Source organism: Cottoperca gobio, chromosome 9, assembly GCF_900634415.1.
Source record: "Cottoperca gobio chromosome 9, fCotGob3.1, whole genome shotgun sequence".
NCBI classification, from domain to species: domain Eukaryota; kingdom Metazoa; phylum Chordata; class Actinopteri; order Perciformes; family Bovichtidae; genus Cottoperca; species Cottoperca gobio.
The window spans coordinates 13,205,213-13,217,622 of NC_041363.1; the positions used below are offsets into that span (position 1 = coordinate 13,205,213).

The 12,410-nt window shown below is 40.1% G+C and overlaps 1 long non-coding RNA gene across 1 annotated transcript; it reads left to right on the forward strand.

The window, feature by feature from the left end:
* The first annotated feature begins 2,469 nt into the window (after positions 1 to 2,469).
* LOC115013982 (uncharacterized) lies at positions 2,470 to 9,302 on the forward strand. Its single transcript, XR_003832842.1, has 3 exons — positions 2,470 to 2,571; positions 8,925 to 9,032; positions 9,110 to 9,302. It is a non-coding gene; the product is annotated as an uncharacterized LOC115013982 (long non-coding RNA).
* Positions 9,303 to 12,410: the final 3,108 nt, after the last annotated feature.

Sequence of the window (12,410 nt, forward strand, 5' to 3'; positions counted from 1 at the left end):
AAATGTAGTGAAGTGGAAAGTGGAATATTTCAATATGAATTATAGTAGAAATATAAAATGACATAAATGTAAATGCTCAAGTGAAGTTGAAGTACCTCCAAATTTTACTTAAGTACTTCAGTATATGTACTTAGTTACAGTCCAACACTGAATATGTTTTATACATTTAGTGTTAACTTCTGCGGTGAACTACCAAACCTCCACACTTTCCACCCATCTGAAATCCCTCCCTCCCTCCCTCCATCCTGGGATCTATTCCTGCACATATCAGGCTACACCCTCAATGGACTGCCTGACTATCACGGGACTTACACTAATGCACACACATTCACACTCTTATTTCACACCTACAGTCAACATTGCCAGGCGTTTGTTCGTCTGTGGACAGATTTTGTCACAGCGATAATGTGGCAGACTTTAGCAGACCAAACTTGCAGGAGTGTAGTTGAGATCAAAATGAAATTGGAGATCGAAAATGGGTGTGGTCCGAGCAAGGGGGGCGGGAGTAGGGGGGTAGGAAGTGGGGGGAGTAGGAAGTGGGGAAGGACCATTGCCCCCCCTCCACTAGACACCTATGGCCCGATTTGGCTTTGCGGCTGGTGTGACCCCATCGCATGATTAGTTAAATTAAGGATTCATTTATTCTAGCTTCCGTGCTGCCCTTTTCTCAGGACTCAGATACTGGTGATTGTGTGCTGGTAAGGGGAATGGGCTTAACCACTCTGTGTGTTCCTTTGCATAAAGCGAGTCTGTCTTGTGGCCTTTTTGTTGGTGAGGTCCACATTGGGGTCCAGCCTGCCTTGCCTATAGATGGGATAAATATGATTCCGGGAAATGATTTGGCTGGTAACCGGGTTTGGGCTGATGGTCAGGATGGCTCCCCACCTGTTAAGTCTACTCCTTTGTTAAAAGAACCAGATAAGTGTAAACTGGAATTCCCTGAAGTCTTCAGTTTGTGCTGTGACACGGGCAATGACTATCGCTAAGTCAGATTCTTCAGTTCAGAAGGAAGAGTGTGATTTGGAAAGAGAGTTGCATGTACCTGAATTTCTTCCCATCTCGCTTCAGGTTCTTATTGATGAACAGCGAGCTGACGCTGCTTTGAGTGAGCTGTTTGACGAGGTGCGGCCTAGCAATGACGCAGTGTAGTGCAGCCTTTGGTTATTTCCTGCAGAGTGAAGTATTGGTACGTAAGGGGGTGCCCCAGGGTTTTGATTCTGTGGGTGATCCGGTTGTCCAAATAGCGGTTCCAACTAAGTATCGAAATAAAGTGTTGAAATATTCTCATGATCAGACAGGGCATTTGGGAGTTAAGAAAACATACTGTCACATTTTGCGTTAATTCTTTTGGCCTTGTCTTAAGCGTGATGTGGCAGCTTACATTAACACTTGCCATACATGTCAGGTAACAGGTAAACCAAATCAGTCTAAGCCTGCCCCACTTGATCCAATCCCTGCAGTGGACCACCCATTTGAACACTTGATCATAGACTGTGTTGGGCCTTTGCCAAAGGCTGAGTATCTGTTGATCTAAATTCTCAGATTCCTCTTCCTCAGAAGCATGTCCCGTTTTGACTGTTGGTACAGTGGCGCAGTCAGCATTTAGTGGGGGGAAGCAGTGGCAGCGCCTGACGATGCTTTACGGCGGGGGGCGTTTGAAGAACTCTGACTCACTTCAGAAGTTGGATATTTTGTAGGCTCAATTGACTGTGGCAAAGCGTTCAGATTTATTGTAACTGATGAGAAGTCATCCATCCCTATTTTCGGACACTCCTCCGAAAACAAATCTTATTGACGTGGGCGACGGAAAACCAATTTGTCAACGACAACCTGGACATCCGCCATATTAACAGCAAAGATAATGTTATGGTAGATTCCTTGTCCTGTGCACCGTTGTAACCCTTCGCAACTGTACCCTTTACTTAACTAACATGGTTCTACATTGTCCTCTGCAGCTTGTGTTTCGCTTCCTCTTAAATTGCTCCTAGGCGCCAAGGTTGCTGAGGTTAGAGTTGCCGAGTGTGGAGAGGGAAGAGTGTTAAGTTGGGTAAAACTTTGTTTGGTAGGGGGGTTGTTTAGGCCAAGCACCTTTTTAGGAAAATACTAATGTGTGGTTAGAGTTGTTTATAGAGTAATGCCCATTGTTTAAGGTCCAGGGTAGGAACCCTGTCTTATGGGGGGAGTGTGACGGTCTCAGAGGTGCCTGTCCTTCCCAGGTTGTGTGCTTAAACTGTGTTTCAGGAGGTTGATTGGTGGAGCTGAGACCTCGTCATCTCCTCGTCAGTGATTCAGCACACCTGAGCAGGCTGGGCTCAGGATATAAAGCAGACCTACAAGATCTTCTCGTCTCTTCCTTCTGGCCTGCTGCCTGCTATTTGTATTTTGCTTGTGTTTTGTGTATCATTTACTTAATTAAACAATATAGCAAAGTTATTTGATTGTGTGGTCTTCCCTTCTTGTCACCTCTTAGCCAGGTTGGTGACAACTGTCAATATGAAGCTGGAGCCAACAGCTGGTTAGCTTTGCTTGGCATAAAGACCGGGGGAAACAGATACTCAGGCTCTGTCCAAGGTAAGAAACCAACACCTCTAAAGCTTACTAATGAACACATTATATCTCGTTTTGTTTAATCTGTACAAAAACTAAGTGTAAAAGCAACAATTCACCATTTAAGGGGGAGTTATGTGCTTACTATTTCCTGGCCACAACTAGAAACTCTTATGATTATTTGTATACCACCGAGGGAAGATGAGCTAGCTATACCATGTTTATGTATCTCCACTAACATCACAACAGTGAGCTCCTTATTTGTGTGGTCATTGTCCATCTCTTGTCCATAGCATTGTCCAATGCTATTTTATACTATTTTTAATTCTGCTATTTCACACTCATTTACATCAACACTGATGATTGTACTGTAAATGCTCTGTCTAATTTTGTACTAATTTATGTTTTTGCCGTGAAGCACTATACAAATAAAGTTTATTATTATCTCTTTGCTGGAATGTGAATTAGTTGTCAGTGTTTTGTGAACATGCTGAACAGATCAAGATAGTGTGACAAAGCAGAATCTTTGAAACTCCAACATTATGTGGCCCTATTAAATGATGCTGCACATTGTGTTTTGCTGGACAGCTTTTCTTTGAATTATCTGCCATGACTCTAAACACCGTCTTGACAAGGCTGGGCAGATGTGAAAATGGTGCCTCTTTAACCACTTAGACCAAGTTGCATTCAGGAGTGTAGGAGATTCAGGAGTCAACAGTGAGTTTGTTCTTACAAATAATGTCCTCAACAACACTTGTTTGTGGCAGGTTCTGAGAAAAGCCTTGGCCGAGCAACTGTTTTATATAAATGTGTGTTTAGCCACATATGCCCTTCATCCCATGTGCTTTCGCCCCTGCTTTAAAATCCCTGACACACAAACACACTGATGTGCATACGCTTGCTGACCAATTCTCTCGCTCGCTCTCGCTCTCTCTCTCGCTCGCTCTCAAAACCTGAATGTTTCAAATGTATTCTGCACACAAACTCATCAGAGGACTGTTCCTGAACCTATAGAGGCAATTAGATATTTGTGATTGAAATCTCCCTCTGCTTTAAAGAATCATGTGTTCTCTGTCTTTATCCTGAACTCTCCTTATTCCTTATTTCATGTAACTAACTGGTTACCAAACTCCTCATTATATAAATTTAGAGAGCTTACTGCTCCCCTAATGGCCTCTGGGGCCCGAAGAATATCAAGTGCTGTTTCATTTTTTAATTCTATTCAGGCTTTACATTCGTGCCATCGCTCCACCGGCTCTTCTTTCCATTAATTTAGATCCCATTTAGTGTCCCTCAACAAACAACTTCTAAAAGATGGTTCCAACCTTTTCTTTTTTTGAGTGGAGGGGAAGGATGTGAGTTTTAAAAGCATATTATAGCACCTCATCTTGTCCCTATATTTCTATTCCAGACATCCAAGTGTTTACATGTTTTTCTGTTCATGCTCTTCTGAATGTGTACTTATTTAACCATATAGTTTGCTGAATTAGACAGATCTCCATGGTTACCGAGGCAGTGGAGAGCAGGTGGAGGGCCCTTAAGGATGCATTAGGACCTTCTTGCGAAGAGGGGAAGCATCTTAGCTGTAAGCTAAACTGCATCAGGCCTGTTTCAAGGGCCAACGCAGAGTTCATTGGATCAGCCTGGGATCACTACTCATCTAAACATGAGCTGCAGGGCATCTGAATGACCAGGAAATTAATATGCATATAGAGCTTAAATACAACCGTATACAGTTGCATGTATACATAAAAAGTAGTTTCTGAATAATTCTAGCAGTAAATGTTGCATTAAATCAGGCTTAGTTTTAGAGCAGCACACGAACCAGCAGCTGTAACATTTACTTCTTCCAGACGGTGGTCTGACAATTCATAACTGATATTGACTTGGCTGAGTGCCTTCCTTAGAAATAGTGATATAAAATAATAAATGTTTTTTTAAGCAGTGAGTATGTCAACATAAACCAAATAACAAATTTCAATGAGAAAAAAATAAATATATGAACTGGCCTTGATGCAGATGATGATGATGATGTAAAGTAGAGTATGTTGAGTGGGAGGGTGTGTGTATAAAGACAGTAAGCAGTGAATACACATCATCATTGTGTGAGTGCGTGCGTGCGTGCCCCAACCTGCTTACTGGCCTTGACAGGGATTCAATTGTGTTTTTGCATTTTCGTTTGGACATTTTCTTTTTAAACAGTGCTTGTGTGTGCACAATTTCTTTTTGAGAACGAAGGACGAAAAACCTGGTTTTCAAAAACACCTGTGTTTTAAGCCTAAAAAGTTAGCTACCCAACCCCCAAAATAACTCCGAATGAAGAGTCATGTTGCCATGGTAATAATCAGTGACACCTGCTGAGCAATGGCACCAAATGACAAAGAAGAGGAAAATATGGCGAATAATTTGTGGTTTTCTAACAACGTTGTGGGGTACGCAATGGAAAGGAAATAATGTGGTCTTTGAAAAAAAATGTAATATTTATACCACAATTAGGCCTGTATACGAAATATACATCAGTGAGGAGATTGTCAATCATTTTCATTCGTCCAAGGAAACTATTCCGAGCCTGACTGACTGACTGACTGACTGGTTAGTTAAACTACGGAGTCACATTAAGAACCTACAGCATCTCAGCTCTGCTACAGGTCTGCACTGCTTGGGATTGTATGCCACTGCTGAATTTTCCCAGCAAAATGTCCTGTACCTTTTCTAGAAGCCTCCCGGAGAGAAGGGAGCCGAGTGGTTTGATACAGCTGCTCAGTCAGCTATGTTTATTAGTTAGAAAACGTCTTAATTTTACCAGAAATCATGATAAATTAGCCCTACTTAAGATAATCAAGAACTACACAGCTTTGTGCAACAGATGGATGTCGAAATTCATCTGAAGTATTTTAGTCAAAGTCTATCTTTGCGAAACCACCACTGTGATCGAAACATTGTCTATTTGCATAGGGTTAGGGTTTTGAGTCAGTGTGCAGACGTTACTCTTTTCATAGATTATTTGAAATCCTGCCAATCAATTAAGCCATTGCTTATATACTGTACAGCGGCTCAAACTGCGTGAGGACCTAAATAAGAGAACTAGATGATATCAGTATATTCATGGTACAATTAAGACTTCTCCACTTTGCTTCCACACAAACCCTGGTCCTCTCGTCAGCCTCTTCTCAGCTTTGTCCGCACTCTCTCCCCCATCTGTCTTTCCTTGTAATATCGCCTCATAATTTCCTCCCTACTCATTCTCCTCTTCACTCCTTTTCCCCTTATCCACTGTTGTATTTAGGCTCATTAAATTGGATTTCAGTTTTCTTCAGTAACATGAATGAATTGATTCTGAAAGCAGAAGGTTTCAACATGAGGATGAGGAGGTGATTTTAAGGGGCCGCAAGAAGATAAAGGGGGCTGCAAATTAATATAGAGACTGCACAGTTACATCTGTTTACAAAGGGTAATTATAGGTCTGCAATCCTTTAAAAGTATTCATCTACAGTGCTGATGCATTACATGTGGTTTGTTGTCCCGTATTGTGCAAATTGAGACTGAACACTTGCTTGCAACCTTAAGAAAACCTTCCGCAAACCACCAAGCAGAAACCTCCGATATTCACTTGCATCCTCCTTGTTAGCTGTTGATTTAAAGGAAATGGGAGCGGAAGAAAAAAATTACCAAACCACTCTTCCTAATGTTAAAATTGAATAAATCATCTACTAAATACAATATTTAAATGTTCTAACCTTATGGGGCGCTCAATAAAACACAATTAGTCAGCATTGGCGTCAATAGAAAAACAAACATAGTTAAAGGGGAAGACATTTGCAAGAGTGTGATAATGCATTCTAATGGACGAGCAACAGTCAGCAGCCAGCTGGACCATTTCTGATTGGGTCCATTAAAAAGACTTGATAATGTCCCCATAGACATCCAAGATTTGTTTCTCATGTGTGTGAGTTTGCATAAATGAATGAGTCATTTTCATTGTTTGTATAATTTGTAAATAATGTGCGTGCGTGCGTAAGAGAGACATCATAACCACTTACAGTAAATACAAACATGATGTACCTGTAACCTCTTTTAAGTTGTATACCTGATAAAAAGCCAGAAAAAAGTTTTCACAGTTAAAGCAATGTGGAAGAAAACACTGCATTATTATTATTATTTCTTGTCAATGACAATTGTAGAACATGTACAGGTTGTTAGGTTTAATAGGGAGGGAGCAAAGAAATAAGAATAGAGCCCAGAAAAAGGAAGGACAAGTGAGAGAAAGAGACATTGGAGAGTGAAGAGGTGAATAACAATACCATAACATAAGAGCAAAGGTAGGATGGGTTGATTATGCCTACAGCCTTCAGCAGAGAATAATGCTTTTTTCCTGAGGCCTGAGGCTTCTTTCCTACGGCAACAACACAGGCAGTTGCCAAACAGCCTTTCAATCTCTGTTGTGTGTATGTCTGTGTGTGTTGTGATGACAGGTCTGTCACTTTTGCTTTTACTTCTCGCTTGTCATGTCTGTGCGTACAATGCACCTAAACATCCTCTCGGACACGAGCTAAAGCATTTAGTTTTTGTATTTTGTACTTTTCTCTGTATAGAAGCTTCCCATTCAGAGTGAGTATTCTTCTGGTGGATCCCATTTCCCCTTAATTCCCTTTTGTCCCAATTGTTTCCTGATGGTGACCTTTTGTTTCATATCCTGCCTAATGAATTAAACGCAATAACTCTCACACACACACAAACAGGTGCACATACCACATAAATCATTACCCTAATCACATAAACGATGACCAAAATATCAACAGTGGTAATCTCCTTTATGAATTTTTTTTTATTCTTTTTTAGTTCAGTATGTAGACCCTGAACAGCTGATGGACTCTTCTGAGTTCAAAGAGCCACGTTGACCGGAACAGTACGTTTGATACATCGGCTGTCATGTGCCTGTTTATATGTAGGCTTTACCAGGCAGCGTATTCTCTTAATATTAACTAGGGGTACATAAGGCTTCATGATGTTCAAGAGGTGTAAGGGCGCAGTGAAAGCACTCTGCACAGCTTGTCAAATTACCTTCCTAATGGCCAGCTTGTCAGGCTGCCTCGTCTCTGTGGAGAAAGAAAGGACAAGTGGGGGGAGCGGTCCATTATTTTCCTTGTCACATCAAAATCTCCCATTCGTCTCTTTATGTGGTTCCTTTTGCTTTCTTTTCTTTTAAGTCCTGCTCCTCAAGTACATCCTACTCGTATTGAAATGGTACTAATGCTTTGGTAGTATGAGAATAGGATGTGGAGGCCAGCTGTATTGTGGGCCTGTCAATCGTTTGTCTGCACTCTTTCAGAGTTGCTTCACCAAGCTATATATTTAATAGGCTTTCATTAAGTCTAGTTAACCATCAATTATCTGAGTCATCACTGGAGGTCAAAGACCGGATTAATTGTTTCAAAATCATTAGGGTCTTTTCATATCTTACTCTTCATACATTGTGTTAAATAGCTTTATTTCTGCATTTTCCATCAAAGAAAGATGATGTGTTCAACATTAGTTTGACTTTAAAAATATATTCCACCTATGCTTTTTTGGATGGGGTTTAAAATGTTTGTTATCGCTGAGTGATTGGAAATTGACCTATTGCATTGAAGGTACATTTATTCAAATACTGCAGACTTTGTCCCCCACACAAAAGCACATTAGGACATTCAATATTTCAAGGCTAGACACTGTAGGCAAAAACATTGTTTTCATGCACTAGCCAAATAGTTTGGGCTATTACATTACAGGTCATTTAGCAGACACTCTTATCCAGAGCGACTTACAGTGAACTAACTACAGGGACAGCCTCCCTGGAGCAACTTGGGGTTAAGCACCTTGCTCAGGGCCACAATGATGGCCATCACCAGGCCATCACCACCCCGTGATTATTTTGTTTCATGTCTTCAGACTAATGGAAAGAAAACATCCAAAATACACATTTAGGTGTTTATTTGACTATTTATCTGTAGATTTCTCCTAAATTCACCAGAAGTTAGCATTAGATAATGCCTCATATTTATTCAAATCATTTTCTTAATGTAATTAATCAACTGGGGAATATCTATTAGTTAAACATGTGTACCATATTCACCTGTAGTGTACAAAATGTATAGAAATTTTTACAATACACATCTTTTAAGGCTGTTTTCTCAAATTGTGTTTTTTCTTACACTCTGAGCCGAGATTACATCAAGAAAAAAAATTGAGAAATGTTTTAAGACAAACATTTTGTTTGTTTTGGTTGTATTTGTGTCATGGCCTCCACTTCAACCTAGCCTTAAGTCTCTCCTCCCACCCCCTCTGTGTGTGTGTGTGTGTGTGTGTGTGTGTGTGTGTGTGTGCGCATGTGATTGCAGGAGTGGGAACAGGTGTGCGGGAACCAGACTTCCAGCTGCCAACAATCCAATTTACTCTGCTATAAAGCTCCAGTCCTGACTTGCCAGATCATTGACTCTGTATCAACAGTCAGTCAAATTAGTGCTGTGAGTTATTGTTCCGCCTGTAACTCTATTCCTAATCCCTGTTCTCCTTGTGCCTGCAGTTTACTCCAGTTTGACTCCTGCTCCTCCTGGCTTTTCCCCTGTGCCCATCTCCAGCCTGCTCGGTTTGGAGCCTTCTCTCCATTGTTCGCTTGCGAACTGCAGCACCATCTCATAAAGCATACTGCTCTAGGAAGTTTTAAAATAGATATTTAAAAAAGGTTTTTACTCAAGTACTGTAGCCTAGTGAAATGTATAATATGTAACATTTCTGCATTAAATTGTCTAAAAACGACTAGACCTATGTCATATTTTGTGGAGTTGTGTATGCACATTATTCCAAATATTTTCAAAAAATTTTCAAACTAGAAAAATCCATTATTATAATCAAGGTCCGTTTCATTTGGTCGCCTGTAATGGCGTCATATACCCTTTGCACATGCATCAGCTTTGCGGTTGTCTGCCAGACGGACTAGATTAAGATACCCAGCAATATAACAAGTAGTTCAAATGAGCGCCACCTTTACCCGCTGCAACATCAAAATGTTGAATATACTTTATATTAATATATATTAATGACTAAATAATTATTATAAAATCAAGTTATTCAGAAATGCGCCATTCTACATAGTGAGTCTTACTTTTGGTTTTTGGTAATGTTCCCCCCCCCCTTTGATATTATGTATTATGTATGTGACAGCCGGAGTTAATGTTGGTGATATTATAAAATTAAATTAGAATATTTTGATAGTGAAAATGAGTTGGCTTATATCAATGTAAATCTATATGTTGAGACATACAATACCCATGTAGTTAATATAATCATCCCCTCGATCCATCCAGATGAGCCAAAACAAAGTAGGAGGGTACTTCGTTTTCTGAAGTCTGACTTCCTTATCATTTTCTATTCCTTTAATGATTCACATCCTCAAGCCTCAGCAGGCACGCACACAGACACACACGCACATAAAGAGGTATGTTTTTGCCATGAAGAGAAACCATTTGCTCATTTTGATGGAGGCCTAAAAGAGAGGTTGAGTTGTCTAAGTGGATTTTTCATTACTAAATGTAATAGGGCAAAGAAAATTACAGCTGCTGCAGCAGGAGGGGTATTAGGATTGCTCATGTACTTTTTTTCATTGATATTTGTAATGACCAAAGAGGTACAGTGCAGCTGTATATGAGCATTAGCGAAATTAGCACAGTGCTCTGTCTCCCATGTGTGCGCTCTGTCCCTCCTGTCTCAGTCTCCTCCACTCGCCTGCTATTTTCAATTTGGAAAGGTACATCCAAAGTCACAGGGGAATAAAAAAGCTTATTTTTTCTCCCTGCTACCGCTCCGGACTGAGACAGAAGTGGAAGACTAACATCCAGGAAATAATATTGCAAATGGAAAGCTATTAGGGCTGTCAAGCACTTTCTCATGCTGCTTCTGAAATATGTCATTTATCATGTGCCGCTGCATGACAAACTTTTAAAGACTCAACCCACAGTGCACATGTAATACATTTAGAAGGAAATGATGAAGGTCATAAGCTTCATAAAACATCTCTGAGAAAAGAATTCCTATTGTAAATGGTTGGTTAGTATCCTCGGTACTGTTTTTGTTCCCTACGCACTTCTGTCCTGGTAATTTACTGACTAAAAGGCTATATACATATATATTAGCGGTGGTGGAGGAGGAGTCAGATCCTTCACTTAAGTAAAAGAAATTCTTGTACAAGTTTTCAGCAAAATATACCTTAAATCTAAAAGATACAACTGAAAAATGGTCCCCTTTATGTGTATTATAATGTCCTACATTATATATTTATGAGTTATTATCATTGATATATTACCTAACATGTAAGCAGCATTTAAATGTTACCGATGATCAAACTACTTAAATTCTGTTAAAGCTAGAAAAATGTCATGACTTTATCTGACACTCAATTGTTTATTAATTTAAAAAAATGATCTCACTTCAAGGTGTTATTGAGTTTACGTTCAATCACATGATCTTCATCAGCAGATGGAGTTTGTCCGATGTTTCCTTTGTTTCTGAGCACTTGAACGACTTCTCGTCTGTGGAGGACTATTACAGATAAATCCTGATTTTTTAAACTGCAGTATTGACAAAACTGTCAATGTAATGTCATAATCCATTTGGTCGTTAGCTTTTGATCATACCACATGATCTTCATCAACAAACAAATTACAAAAAACAATATTATTTTTTTAAATCTTAATTTACATTTTTATGCTTTATTTAATTTACATTTTATTTTATATTCAACAAACCGTCATATACAGCTGTTTTGATTTTCAACACACAATTTGTGATGAAGAAACTTCTAAATCAAAAACAGCTCTTAAGTATAATGGTACTTTCATAGTATTGGTACTCAGATCTGGGCCACGACTTCTCTGATTTCTCGCATACTACTTTTTCAACCTCTCGTTTCTTCTCTTTCTTACATTTCAACCAGACCACATATACACCTGTTGAACAAAGGAAACACATTTTGTAAATGTATTTTCTCATATCATTTTGTGCTAAAGTGTACGCAGCTACACTTTAGCCACCTGTCATTAATAACTAGTTAAATACATAATGTATGTATACAGTGAGGTTTGACGGCAGCATCACTGAGACAACACTCCCCTCTTGTAATTCTAATTATTCTGACGGAAACATGGCTAAATTCATCCGTCCCTGATGTCGCCGTTAGCATGGAAGGGCTAACAACTTTCCGGTCGGACAGGAAGTGCGATCTCAGCGGAAAATCCCGCGGGGGTGGCGTGTGTATCTACGTGAGTAACAAGTACAAATGTTACAATGCTCTCTAGCCACTGCTCTCCTGACAGTTAATTTTTAACAATAAAATGCAGACCGTTTTATCTGCCCAGGGAATTCACCACAGTCATTATCACTGCAGTGTATGTTCCCCCCAGTGCAAACGTTAAAGAGGCAATGACTTTTCTCTATCAGAACATCAGTGAGTTGCAATCTGCACATTCGGAGGGCGTTTTTATTGTAGCAGGGGACTTTAACCAGGCAAACATGAAGACCGTTCTCCCTCAGTTCCATCAGCATGTGGATTTTGCAACCAGAGGCTTAAACACACTGGATCTGGCCTACACAAACATTAAGAAGGCATTCAAGGCAGCCCCCCGCCCCCACCTCGGCTCCTCAGACCATCTCTCTGTTATGCTAATTTCTGCATACGGGCCCCTGCTCATAAGAGAAAAGCCCACGGTGAAGCAGGTGAGGATCTGGCCTGAAGGGGCCATGTCAGCGTTGCAGGATTGCTTTGAATGCACAGACTGGGACATGTTTAAAGAGGCCGCAACTGAAAACCATCAAATTAATGTGGAGGAGTA